We start from the raw sequence: 11,988 nt of genomic DNA on the forward strand, positions 1-11,988 counted from the left end.
TCAAGGCTATGGTTTTTCCAGTGGTCATGTATGGATGTGAGAGTTGGACTATAAAGAAGGCTGAGTGTCAAAGAATTGATTCCTTTAAACTGTGGTGTTGGAGAAGATTCTTGAGAGTCCCTTGGACTGCAAGGAGATCCGAACAGTCCATCCTAAAGGAAAGCAGTCCGAGTGCTCATTGGAAGGACTGATGCTGAAGCGGAAGCCCCAGTACTGTGGCCCCTGATGGGAAGAGCTGCTGTTGTTGTGTGGTTGCCCAGGCACGTCTGACTCTCTGTGACCCCATGGACTGCAGCACGCCAGGGTTCTCTGTCCCTTGCCGTCTCCCGAAGGTTGCCCGTTTATGTCCTTTGCATCAGCGATGCAATCCAGTGATTGTATCCTCTGACACCCTCTTCTCCTTCTGTCCTCAATCTTTCCCAGCATCAGGGTCTTTTCCGATGAGTCAGCTGTTCCCAGCCGACGATCAAAATACTGGAGTTTCAGCTTCTGCATCAGTCCTTCCAAGGAGTATTCAGGGTTGATTTCCCTTCAGATTGACTGGTTTGATTTCCTTGCTGTCCAAGGGACTCTCAAGAGTCTTCTCCAACACCACAGCTCAAAAGCATCAGTTCATCAGTGCTCAGCTTTTTTATGGTCCAACTCTCACATCCGTACATGACTACTGGAGAAAGCATAGCTTTGACTAGACAGACCTTTGTTGGCAAAGTAATGTCTCTGCTTTTTAATATGCTCTCTAGGTTTTCTTCCAAGGAGTAAGCATCTTTTAATTTCATGGCTGCAGTCACCATCTGCAGTGATTTGGGAACCCCCCAAAATAGAGTCTGCCACTTTTTCCACTGTTTCTCCATCTATTTGCCATGAAGTGATGGGACTGGATTCCATGATTTTTTTTTTCTGAGTGTTGATCTTTAAGCCAAATTTTTGACTCTCCTCTTTGACTTTCATCCAGAGGCTCTTTATTTCTTCGTCACTTTCTGCCATAAGGGTGGTATCATCTGCATATCTGAGGTTAATTGATATTTGCCCCAGCAATCTTGATTCCAGCTTGTGCTTCATCCAGCCCAGCGTTTCTCATGATGTACTCTGCAAGTAAGTTAAATATGTCCGACTCTTTGCAACCCTATGGACTGCAGCACATCAGGCATTCCTGTCCCTAACCATCTCCCAGAGTTTGCCCAAGTTCATGGCCATTGAATCGGTGATGCCATTCAACCATCTCACCCTCTGTCACCCTCTTCTCCTCTGCCTTCGATCTCTGCCAGTATCAGGGTCTTTTCCAATGAGTTGGCTCTTTCCATCAAAGTATTGGAGCTTCAGCATCAGTCCTTGCAGTGAGTAGTCAGGGTTGATTTCCTTTAGAATTGACAAACTGTGGTGCTGGAGAAGAGAGTTCCTTGGACTGCAAGGAGGTCAGAGCAATTACACTCCAGTTTAAAAAAAAGAACCAAATCTAAGTCTCACAGCCATCTAGGGCTACTGTGTGACAAAATACCACAGCCTGGATGAATCAGGGAGTAGAGGTTTACTCTCTCACAGCCTGGAGGCCAGAAGTCCAAGGTCAAGGTGTGGGCTTAGCTGGTTCCTCCAAGGGCTGTGAAGGACCACTGGGAAAGGCCTGTCTCCCAGCTCCTGGCGGTTTGCTGGGTTTCTTGGCTTGGAGAAGCCCACCCCCGGCCTCCGCCTTCATCTCCACGTGGCCTCTCCCTGTGGCCTCTCCCTGTGTCAGAGTCCAGTCTCCACATTCCTTGCGGAGAACACTTGCCCCTGGATTTAGGATCCACTCCAAATGCCGATTCAATAACTCTCCATGAAGGCCCTATTCCCAAATACAGTCACATTCTGAGGTACTGGGGGTTAGGACGTCAACATACAAGCTTGTCGGGGACACAATTCAACCCACAGCTCTCCCCCGCTATCGTGGGAGCAGAGCAGGTGAGACGCAGAGGGTTGGCTGGAGAGGGAGGCGGGCAGACATCACATGGCTGGAGGTGGCGGCTCCTCTGGGAGGCCCAGCAGCACGAGGTACAGGAGCCATAAGGCTGTCCAGGCCTGCGCCTCCCAGTCCAGGCCCTGCCGGGGGCCCCATGCAGCCTCAGCAGCAGCAGAACCCAGGCCCTTCCTTACACATGTTCTGTCCTTCACAACCTTGGATCCCAGGGCCCTGCAGGGATCAGGGTCTCGCCAGCATCCTTTGATCTGGTCAAAGGTGAAAAGATAACACCCTGGGAGACACTGGGTGCCCGAGTCTCTGGACTTTGAGCAGGAAGTCTGGGGAAAGCCCAACCGTTAGAAGCAAAGAGACTAGGGCCACTGAAGGCAGCACCCTGAGGCCGCGCACCGCGCCCCCGGGAGGAGGGGGCTGCTGTGCCCTGGACTTCTCGGGTCTGTCCCGGGAGCTGCCCCCTCCCCCCGTCTGTGATCGGAGGCCTGTCCTGGTCACTAAAGGGTCCTCCCAGCTCCCTCCCCACCAAAACCTACTTTCCTGGTGATACGCAGAAACTACTTTGGAGATAGAAAAACAAAGAGGTAGAGAGGACTTGGGGGAACTGGGAGTGGGGTGTGGGCAGGATGTCACCTGGAGCGAAGGAAAACCGAAAACCTCCACAGACGGTTCCATGTGACCCCAGAGCCTGCGCGGCACAGACCGAGGAGCATGGCAGGGCGCGCGCTCTCGGAGCAGGACACCGGGTGCGGGAGGCAGGGTGGCCCCCCTGCCCTGGGAGGGACGCTGAGGGGCTGGCAGAGCTCGGGAGGCGGGTGGGGAGCCTCATGGGTGGGCCAGACAGGCAACGCCCGCGGAGACCTGCAGGTCTTCAGCTCCACCCCGGCCCCAGGGGACCGGGGCACATATTGGGTGGCATGAGGGGGCGCGGAACAGGGAGTCTGGAGTTAGAGACCGAGACAGAGAAGACCCCACCTCCCACCAGCCCAGAGGGTGCTGTGCCCGACCCACACCCTGCACGGAGGGGCTCCTGGGAAACAAGGCGGAGCTGGACCAGGAGCGCGGGCGCCGGTGATCAAGCTCAGCATGGAGACGGCCACGTCCGGGGACACGGCATGCTCGCGGCTCGGGGCTCTGTGAGATGGAAGGAGCAGGGAGGGGGACATGGTCTGGGCCAGGATCTGAGGGAAGAGGGCGGCCCTACAGGCCAGTGGTCAGTCACTCAGGGCCATGCCCGCCTGCCCCTGGGCAGCCAGGCCAGGAGGGTGGAGGGCTGTGGGCTCCGCTTACTCATTTACACACGTTGGCTAAACCCCGACAGGCCACAGCAGACTGCGTGAATGCCCCCAGGGTGCAGCAGGGCCCAGACCAGGTGGGGAGGCAAGGCTGGGGCCTCCCTGGGCTCTCCTCCCCGCTCCCCCATTCCTGCTCGGGCACGTCTGGGAGGGGGCCCAGCCTCGCTCTCCCCAGCCTCACGCTCAGGGAGCTCGGAGCCCTTCCCCCAGTCCACCCAGTGCACCTGAGCTCTGGGTCAGCTGGGCCCCTTGATCTGCCTGGGAGGCTGACCTGAGTGGGGTTCCCAATCCAGTGACCCCGAGATCAGCAAGGTGTGGGGAGGCCCTGGAGAGACGCAAGGCACCCAGCGGGTGGGGGGTTGGGAGGGTGGCCGAGCAGGGCAGAGTCCGGAAGCCAGAGACCCTGTGCCCAGGGCCAGTTTCAGCCGGGCCGGCCCTGCTTGGGCCCTCAGCCTCACTGGGCCCGCATGCTGCATAGACCCCCATGGCCAGTGAGAGCGGGGGGCTGCTGGCCAGGCCTCAGTGCTGAGTGGGAGCTTTGTAGCAAGACGTGGCCCAAGTGGTGAAAGGGACCAGCCCCCAGGAGGACCCCCTGGGGACGGGCTGTGGGACTCACCCGCCTGCCTGGCCTGAGCCTGCTGTTTGAGGTCCAAGGCCATGTGGCTGCACCCAGGCCCTGGCATCAGCCCAGCATAGCACCTCAGGCCGGGCACCCAGTGGGGAAAAGGGGGAGGCGTGGATGAGGCCCCGGCGGAGGCCCCCAACCCCCGCCACCCGACGCCTGCCTCTCCCGAATGACGGACTCTGGGGAGACAGAAGGACAGATGGCAGGGGGAGCCTCGTCTTGCCCCCTGCTGAGGCCCAGTCGGATCCCGAGCCCCCAGATCCAGGCCCTGCACTGCACCCTGCCCCCCTCAGGAAATGGTCTCTTCACCCCCACAGGGCAGCCAAGTCCCTCGGTGCCCCTCTTGCCAGTCTCCTGGCCTGCCCCCTGATAGTCAGGCCTTCACTGCCTCTACCTCACCACCCACCTGGGCCCCTGAGGACCCCCGCCCACCTTGAATCCAGCCCCAGAGTCACCCCCGAGGCATCAGAACACAGGGAACATCCCACCCTCCTCCGGCTCCTCCCAGAGCCCCACCGTACCTGGGGTCAGCTTCTGCGCGGGGGGCCCTTGAGACCCCAGACCTGTCCCTGCCCCCTGCCCCCTCCCCCATCCACTGCTGCCCCCCCACCTCTTTCTGCTGGTCTTGATTTTAAATTTTGTCTCCCAGTTTATTTGATTATTTAGTATTGATTTAGAAACCAGAGCTGAGTCCTTTGGTAGGCAGCATTGATTGCTCTTCATTTTCCTTAATCTTAAGAATGGAAGCTGTATTAACCACCCCCACCCGCACCACCAAGCTTTCGATCCTGAGGGCCCTGCCCCCACTCCCCAGCCCACGTCTCCACCAGCACAGCCCTCCTCGTCACAGTGGGCTGCTTGGGGGCCTCCGGGCCTCCTCTGGAAAGACCCACCAGCTCGTCCGCGGGAAGCGCCAGCAGGATACGTCTCAGACCCCACTCTCTGCTTCACGCACCAGACGGGGCCCCTGGGTCCTGGGTGCTCCTCGTCTCAGGATGGAGAGAGCCCCCTTCAAGCACGTTTCCCGCTCCCAGTGGACTCGTCGTGGTTCGGGGCCCCCTCCCCACACATGTGGGAACGAGCGGCGGACGGAGAACGTGGGCAGTGCCTATGTCTCCCTGGGGTCTCAGCTGGGCAGCCGGGACTCAGCGTCCCCTCTGTGTCTGCATCTCACTGACACAAAGGAGACGATGGTACCATAGACTGTACTGGAAGGAAGACCCAGGAGCCTCTAGCTGAGGGCTTGGGAGGCCGGGGACAAGTTTAAGGGGCCCCGCCTCCCTCCACCTGAGGCCCCCACCCCCCAAACCGGACACAGACCCTCTCTGTGCTTCTCCCCAAGGCAGGACCTCCTCCAACTCCTCTGGGCTAAGATTTCCACCCTGCCAGGGCTCCTGCGGCCGAGCAGTAAGCAGACGCCTCAGCCTGGGACCAGCAGCAGCCCCACGTCCATAGTGAGTATGCAGGGTTGATCTGCTTTGGGACTGACTGGCCTGATCTCCTTGCAGTCCAAGGGACTCTCCAGAGTCTTCTCCAGCACCACAGTCAGACAACGGCAGTTCTTCGGTGATGGCTGGATGGCATCACTGCCTCAATGGACATGAGTTTGGGTAGATTCCGGGAGTTGGTGATGGACAGGGAGGCCTGGCGTGCTGCAGTCCATGGGGTCGCAGAGAGTCAGACACGACCGAGCGACTGAACTGATGCCTTCTTCATGGTTCAGTTCTCACATGTTTCAGCTTTATTGAGATGCAATTTGTATACCATCAAATTCACTGATGTAAAATACACAGTTCAGAGGTCTTTGTACACCCACAGAGCTGTGCTACCTAACGTAACATTTCAACACCCCGAGAAGACAGCCCACGTGTACCAACTGCCCCTGTTACAAACCTTCTCCATAAGCTGGCTCCGCCCCTCGCGTCCTCTCAGGGTCACTGGGGACACTGTCTCCCTGTCTCCTGGGCTTGAAGGTCTTATAAATACTCACAGAATAGAACATAACTCGCAGCTTTTAGGTGGTGAATTTTGTTTTTTGGTTGACGGCCTATTCTGGACATTAGCCATAAACAGAATCATTTAACCCATGGCCTACTGTGACGGGTTTCTTTTGCTCAGCATCATGGTTTCAGGGTTACCACTGTGCGGCCCGTGTCACAACTTCCTTCCTGTGTATGGCTGAACGGTACAGGCGGTCCACACTTGTGTATCTGCTCATCCATCCATGGCCACATGAGTTGCTTCCACCCTTTAGCTGTTATGAACAATGCTAGACACGTCTTTGAATGGACGTGTGGTTTCGTTTCTCTTGGGAATGCACCTAAGAGGCCTTGCTGGATCATGTGGGAACTCTGTTTAGCATTTTGAAGAACTGCCAGACTATTTTCCAAAAGGACTGCGTCGTTTTACATCCCCACCAGCAGGGTCTGAGGGCTGCGGTTGCTCCACGTTCTTCAAAGCACTTGGTAGTGTCTGTCTTTTCTGTAGTAGCTGCCCCAGCGGGTGTGAAGACATGACTCACGGTGCTTCTGATTTGCGTTTCCCTGATGACTAATGACACTGAGATCTTCCCGTGTGCTTACTGGCCACACGACCCATCTTCTTTGGGAAATGTTTACTCAGGGAATTCCCTGGCAGTCCAGTGGTTAGGCCTCCACACTCTCACTGCAGAGGGTGTGTGTTCTCTCCTTGTTTGGGGAACTAAGATCCCACAAGCTGCTTAGTCCAAACAAAAAAAGTTTATTCAAATTCTCTGTCCATTTTTAAGTTGAGTTGTTTGCCTTTTTGCTGTTGCTACGCATTCTTTACACCTTGAGGATACTAGTCTCTTATCAGATATCAGACTTACCAATACTATCCCCCACTTCCTGGGCTGTGCCCCACTTCCCCCACTTTCTCAATGATGGTGTCTTGTTAGGGGGTGGCAGATCATGCCGAGGGACTGAGATTATCTTTGCCAACGCTTTATTTAGCACAGGTTCACTGCCACGCCATGCTTGTCTGACTACTTATGACCCTGCGGACTGCAGCCCACCAGGCTCCTCTGCCCATGGGATTCTCCAGGCAAGAAGACTGGAGTGGGGTGCCATTTCCTTCTCCAGGGGATCTTCCCAACCCAGGACCGAACTCACGTTCCTTGCGTCTCCTGCGTTGGCAGGTGGGTGCTGTACCCCTATGCCGTTACTGCAGGGGTAACAATAATATCATGAGCACACAGGGTAACGTCTCTTCATGAGCCAATAGAAATAACACACTCCAAACAAATGACGGGTTACTCCATCGCTCCAGCCAGAGGGCAGTAAAAAGCACCAAGTCTAAATTCAGCTGAGATGTACCTTTTGAATCAAGTTTGGGCTCCTCCACAGAGATGTCCAGCTGCCAGCGCAGAAATAAAAGTCTCTCCTGTTGCTGGGGAACCGAGGTGCTGCTGTCGGCTGGAAGGCGGATCTCCTTGGCGACACAGTTGCACCATTCGTCACCATTTCTCATAAAGGAGTCACCTCTACCAAGCCGAGGGCTTCAGAGAGCTGCATCAGCAGTCTGGCTCCGCGGTCACAGACTCTTGGTATTTACAGCTCTAATGTCCGGGCACCACGGTGGCTTTTTCACATGTTCTTATTGATAAGCCCCCAGGGGGCCCTTTGAGCAGCTGAGCTCTGATAAATACGATGACATCCTGACACAGCCTATTCTTATATCGAAACCTTACTTCTTTCCTGCTTGCTTTGTTTTTAATTTTTATGTTATGTGGCTGCAAGTTTCATTAACAATGTTCTGTTAGTTTTGAGCATACAGCAAAGTGAATAGGTTATATATATATATATATATTTTCTTTTTTTTCAGATTCTTTTTCCATACAGGTTAATACAGAATATTGAGTTGAGTTCCCTGTGCTATAAGTAGGTCTTTGTTGGTTATCTATTTTGTATGTAGTAGTGCGTGTTAATCCCAACCTCCTAATTTATCCCTCCTCTCCAAACAACTTTACTTCTAAAAACATTTGTCTTTGCCATAATCAGTGGATTAATACATTGTCACTTAAATTGTCAAAAGTAGATTTGAAAAAAAAAGAGTAGATTTGAAATCATATAATCTCAATACACAGTGTCCTTTGATACACAAGAATTGAACATTTTTACCAAGTCCAATTTACCTACTTTTTCCTTTTTCTTTTCTTTCAGCCACACCCCATGGCTTGCAGGATCTGAATTCCCCAACCAGGGATTGAACCCAGGCCATAGCAGTGGAAGCACGGAGTTCTAACCACTAGACTACCAGGGAACTCCCCACCTGCTGTTTTTTTCTAATTTTGCGTGTGCTTTGGGGTTGTGTATATGAAATCATTGTCTAACTCAAGGTCATGAAGATTTGCGTTTTTCTCTGAGAGTTTTATAGCTTCCGCTCTTACACTGAGCTCTGTGACCGTTCTGAGTTGCTGTCTATGTGTGGTGTGAGGTGTGGCCCTCCCTTCATTCTTTTGCCTTGGGAGTTTCAGCTGTCTCAGCACCAGTTGTTGAAAAGACTATTCTTTTTCTCCTCGAATCGTCTGGGTGTCCTTGTAGAGACCGATTGGCTGTGGGTGCGAATGTTTATTTCTGGACTCTCGATGCCGTTCCACTGACACGCTTGTCTGTCCTTAGGCCAGTGCCACGCTGCCTTGATCTCTGTAGCTCTGCGGTAAGTTTGAATCGGGCATGTGACTCCAACAGCTTTCTTCTTCTTAAGATTGTTTCGGCTATTCTGGGGCCCTTGCATCCCCACAAGAATGTCAGGATCAGACTGTGAAAGGCCAGCTGGCGTTTTGATAGGGATTTCAACGCAGCTGCAGATCAATGTGGGGGCACTAGCGGCAGAACCATGCTGCCGTAGCTTCGGATCCGTGAGCGCCGGCTGTCTTCGCATTTCGTCAGACCTTCTTTAACTGCTTTTGGCAATGTCTTGTAGTTTTCAGGGTACTACAAGAAGTACACTTACGCTTATGCAAAAGAAGTCTTATGCTTCTTCTGCCACATTCATTGCTAGGTGTTTTGTTACTGCTGTTACACATGGGACTGTCTTCTTAATTCCACGTTTGGACTGCCCATTGCTAGTGTAGAGCTGTACAACTGACTTTTGTGTATTGATCTCTCTTTTTTCGGCTGTGTTGGGTCTCAGTTGCGGCACGTGGGGTCCTTCCTTGGGCACATGGACTCTCTAGATGTGGCCTGTGGGACACAGGAGCTGCTGCACGCAGGCCTAGCTGCTCTGTGGCATGCGGAACCTCAGTTCCCCGACCAGAGATCAAACCCACGTCCCCTGCATTGCAAGGCAGATTCTTAACTACTGGACCACCAGGGAAGTACCTGTATACTGACCTTGTATTCTGCCAACTGTTGAGCATATTTATTTATTGTTTTAACTTTCTGCATGTGGATTCCATACAAGACATCATGTCATCTGCAAATAGAGATAGGTTATGCCTTCCTTTCCCATATGGGTGTCTTTTTATTCCTTCATCTTGCTTAAATGCCCTGGCCACAACTTGTAGGACAATGTTGAATAGACGTGGCAGGGGTATGCAGCAACACGGATGGACCTAGAGATGATCAAGTAAGTCAGAAAGAGAAAGACAAACAGCATATGTTATCACTTACATGTGGAATCTAAAATACGACACAAATGAATTCATACAAAACAGAGACTCACAAACACAGAGAACAGACTTGTGGTTACCGAGGGGAAGGTGGATCAGGGAGGGAAGGACTGGGCTTAGCAGATGCAAACGATTAAGTATAAGATGGGTAAACCACAAGGTCCTACTGTAGAGCAGAGGGGACTATATTCAGTATCCTGTGAATATATTCGATACATGTATAACTGAATCACTTCGCTGTACAGCAGAAATTAACACAGCATTGTAAGTCAACTATATTTCAATAAAATATATACATATACATATGGAAAGAGAAGGAGAGAAAGTCAGAGAGGGAGAGAGAGAGAAGTGGCAGGCTTTGGAGTCCTTCCCTTGTCCCTGATCTCATGGGGGCCATGCTCAGAGTTTACCACTAGCTGTGATGTTAGCTGTGGTCATTTGTAAACACCCCTGATCCAATGGAGGACGTTCCTTTCTATTTTGAGCTTGTTGAGTGTTTTCATCATAAAAGAATGTTGAGTTTTGTCAAATGCTCTTCCTGCTTCTATTGAGATGATCATATAATTTGTTTTTTATTTTATTAATATGGCATAGTACCTTTTTCAGATGTTAAGCTCTTTTTGTTTGTTCGTTTGTTTTTTAATGTAAACTTGTCTCCCTTGGGGGCGGCCTTGAGTCCCCGTCAAATGCAGCGAGAGTGGCAGACTCCCTGTGAAGCAGGCTTTGCAGAAACAGCCTGTCTCCTTTAGGTGGTCTTTACTTATATCCACAGGAAATGGAAGGCAAGGAGACGGGTTCAGTGATCCCACACCCCCTCCCACAACACACACACAGTACGTGTCCCAGAAAAGCAGTGAGTCACCAGCCCCGGGCAGAGAAGCCTCTCCGTCAAACACACTTGAAGAAGGCCCTGGCCTTCTGCCTCTCGGGAGCCAGGCCTTGCTCCGAGCGCCTGGGCCTGTGGGCGCATTCACTGCAGACGGGGCGCGGACGAACCAGCCCCAAGGCACTGGGAGGAGACCCAGGCCAAGTCCAGCTGGGCAGTGAGGCCTGCTGGGCCTGCCGAGCTGCTGGCCACGCCCCCCATCAGCTCCCCATCTGTCCTGGGGCAGTCAGGGGAGGGCAGGGGTGGCACAGGTGGGGGAGGTGGGGGGGTTGAGGAGTGAGGGGTGGGAGGTGGCCGGCGTGGGGGGCTCCCCTCCCAGGCTGGCAGGCCCCGCCTCCGCCCCCTCATTCTCAAATGCAGCCCATCTGGGAGCATGTCCAGGTGTCCCGGCCCAGAGCTGGAACGGGAGCTCTGTGGCCCAGACATCCGGAGCCTTGCCCAGGCCGTGCCCCCAGGGTGCCCCCCGCCCCCTTCTCAGGCCTTGCCTCTGGGGCGCCCCCCCCACCCTGTCCCCAGCTCACACTGGCACACACAACATGCCACCCCTGCCCAAGATGTGGACCCCTGTGTCCATGTGACCCCTCCCTGGGTACCCCGAAGGGGCACACCTTCTGGGGGAGTCTGGGGGTGCTCCCAGGTGGGGTCAGTACTGAACGTGGATGCAGGAGAGCAGGTGCCGTCCCCCAAAGCCTGAAGGAACACACCTCCGGCCCCACCCCGTGAGCTGGGGTGGCTCCTGGCACCTCCTCCTGCCCTCAGACTGCGGTTTCCAGTGTCGCTGGGGCTCAGGCCTCCAGACTCAGGCTGGATGACGTCACCAAACTGGCCTTCCTGGGCCGCCAGCGTGCCCACGCAGTTCACTCCCAGCCCTGTAACCACGCGAGCCAATTCCTCCGGGGCCAGGCCTGACGTTCTCCTGTGGAAACCCTCCAGTCACCTCCACTGGGGCCAGAATCCAGCGCAGCACCACCCTTCAGGGCCAAGAGCCAGCCTCACCCTGACCTCACCACCAGCCCCCACCTCAGACCTTAGAGTCTATCCCTCTTCCCACATTCTTCTGCTAGCACCCACTAGCTTCCTGTTTCTAACCTCCCCTTCTGCCTGAAACGCTCCCCCCAATACCCCAACAAAGGTCCATATAATCAAAGCTATGGTTTTTCCAGTAGTCATGTACACATGTGAGAGGTGAACCATAAAGAAGGCTGAGCGCCGAAGAATTGATGCTTTCAAACTGTGGTGCTGGAAAAGACTCTTGAGGGTCTCTTGGACTGCAAGGAGAGCAAACTAGTCAATCCTAAATATAATAGGATTGAATTGGATTCATTTATTCAGTCAACCCTGAATATTCATTGGAAGGGCTGAAGCTGAAGCTCCAATACTTTGGCCACATGATGTGAAGAACTGACTCATTGGAAAAGACCCTGAAGCTGGGAGAGATTGAGGACAGGATAAGAGCGGGCGACAGAGGATGAGATGGTCGGATGGCATCTCAATGGACATGAGTTTGAGCAAATTCTGGGAGATAGTGCAGGACTGGGAAGCCTGGTGTGCTGCCGTCCATGGGGTTGCAGAGTCGGACACGATTTAGCCCTAGCGACTGAACAA

Source organism: Bubalus kerabau, chromosome 5 (genome assembly GCF_029407905.1).
Source record: "Bubalus kerabau isolate K-KA32 ecotype Philippines breed swamp buffalo chromosome 5, PCC_UOA_SB_1v2, whole genome shotgun sequence".
Classification (NCBI taxonomy): Eukaryota; Metazoa; Chordata; class Mammalia; order Artiodactyla; family Bovidae; genus Bubalus; species Bubalus kerabau.